Source organism: Saccopteryx leptura, chromosome 2 (assembly GCF_036850995.1).
Source record: "Saccopteryx leptura isolate mSacLep1 chromosome 2, mSacLep1_pri_phased_curated, whole genome shotgun sequence".
Classification (NCBI taxonomy): Eukaryota; Metazoa; Chordata; class Mammalia; order Chiroptera; family Emballonuridae; genus Saccopteryx; species Saccopteryx leptura.
In genome coordinates this window covers 198,628,568-198,630,967 of record NC_089504.1, presented here as the reverse complement: position 1 = coordinate 198,630,967, position 2,400 = coordinate 198,628,568, and the positions used below count along the sequence as shown (strand labels likewise).

At 41.6% G+C, this 2,400-nt stretch overlaps 1 pseudogene; it reads left to right on the top strand.

Moving 5' to 3' along the window:
* The first annotated feature begins 591 nt into the window (after positions 1-591).
* LOC136393281 (tubulin alpha-1A chain-like) lies at positions 592-1,856 on the top strand (annotated as a pseudogene).
* The last annotated feature ends 544 nt before the right edge of the window (positions 1,857-2,400 follow it).

The following is a 2,400-nucleotide window of genomic DNA, read 5'->3' as shown; positions in this document are numbered from 1 at the left end:
ATGCCAGAACATTTCCTCATGCCCCAAACACCCCAGCTTCACCAGCCCTGGAGGTGAATGCTAGGGCATGCCTTCAAAGAACTGTGACTTCTTTTATTGGTTACCAACATTACTCAGTTTTCATAAACCCAAATTCAGCAAAGCAATCATCTTTGTAAATAAATATTTCCCAGGTAATTAACAATGCTCACTATAAAACAGCAGATAAAGCAGATTTAAATAGCCTTTATTCAACAACAACAACAAAATCAAAGCTATTTAAATTATACCAAAGGTGCTTCTACAATTCTTCCCAATAATATTGCTAACAGGATTTTTATTCTTTAAGTTGTTTATAGAAATTTGTATCTGCTTTCCTAAGTTATAAACATGTAATCTTCTCCAACTTAAAAAATAAATCTTAGGTTCTCTTACATTGACTGCCTAAGAGTAGTGCTGTAAGAAGCAACAACCTCTCCTCTTCCTCTCCACCTTCCATTTGGCAGCAGCATAACAGCAACCACGCATGAGTGCATCTCCATCCATGTTGGCCAGGCTGGTGTCCAGATCGGCAATACCTGCTGGGAGCTCTACTGCCTGGAACACGGCATCCAGCCCAATGGTCAGATGCCAAGTGACAAGACCATTGGAGGGGAAGATGACTCTTTCAATACCTTCTTCAGTGAGACAGGCACTGGCAAGCATGTGCCTTGGCAGTGTTTGTAGACCTAGAACCTACAGTCATTGATGAAGTTTGCACTGGTACCTACCGCCAGCTCTCCCACCCTGAGTAGCTCATCACAGGCAAGGAAGATGCTGCCAATAACGATGCCCATGGACACTACACCATTGGCAAGGAGATCATTGACCTTGTCTTGGACCGAATTCGGAAACTGGCTGACTAGTGCACAGGTGTTCAGGGCTTCTTGGTTTTCCACAGCTTTGGTGGGGGAACTGGTTCCGGGTTCACCTCCCTGCTGATGGAACATCTCTCTGTCGATTATGGCAAGAAGTCCAAGCTGGAGTTCTCTATTTACCCAGCCCCTTAGGTTTCCACAGCTGTAGTTGAGCCCTACAACTCTATCCTCACCACTCACACCACCATGGAGCACTCTGACTATGCCTTCATGGTTGACAATGAGGCTATATATGACATCTGTCATAGAAACCTTGATATCAAATGCACAACCTACACTAACCTGAATAGGTTGATAGGTCAAATTGTATCCTCCATCACTGCTTCCCTCAGGTTTGATGGAGCCCTGAATGTTGATCTGACTGAATTCCAGACCAACCTGGTGCCCTATCCTCTCATCCACTTCCCTCTGGCCACATATGCCCCTGTCATCTCTGCTGAGAAAGCCTACCATGAACAGCTTTCCGGAGCAGAGATCATCAGTGCATGCTTTGAGTCAGCCAACCGGATGGTAAAATGTGACCCTCGCCATGGTAAATACATGGTTTGCTGCCTGCTGTACCGAGGTGATGTGGTTCCCAAAGATGTCAATGCAGCCATTGCCACCATCAAGACCAAGCATACTATCCAGTTTGTAGACTGGTGCCCCACTGGCTTCAAAGTTGACATTAATTATCAGCCTCCCACTGTGGTCCCTGGTGGAGACCTGGCCAAAGTGCAACGAGCTGTGTGCATGCTGAGCAACACCACAGCTATTGCTGAGGCCTGGGCTCACCTGGACCACAAGTTTGACCTGATGTATGCCAAGCATGCCTTTGTCCACTGGTATGTGGGTGACGGCATGGAGAAAGGAGAGTTCTCCAAGGCACATGAGGACATGGCTGTCCTTGAGAAGGATTATGAGGAGGTTGGTGTGGATTCTGTTGAAGGAGAGGGTGAGAAAGAAGGAAAGGAATATTAAAGTTTAAATGTCACAATGGTGCTGCTTTTACAGAGAAACTTATTCTGTTTTAAACATTTAAAAGTTGTGGTCTTAATTTGAATGTAGCAGCATGTACTAAATAATTACTGGCCTATGCTTTAAAACAATGCTTTGTTACAGACCCAACTGTCCATTTCTCTGATGGGTTTGAATAAAGTATTCAGTCTTAAAAAATAAATAAATAAATAAATCTTTAGAAATATCATAAGATCAGATTTATTGCTATTTGTGTTGGCAAAAAATTAAGTGTATTGTTTGCAGTAAATCACAATTGGATATTTGTATAGTGTAACTCTAAAAATGTTTACATAAGTAATTTAGAATTGTTGTTTTACAATAAATAAAACTTATAACTTTCAATATTAATTACTTTAAGCTTTATCTTCATTGTAGAAGAAATAATTATGCTTTTAAAACTAAACACATTTGTTGTGTAAATAAGAATGCTCTTGCTTTTGTCAAAATATGTAAAAATATAAGCACTCATGTAACATAATGTGCTTCATTTTTGCAAAATGGCAAC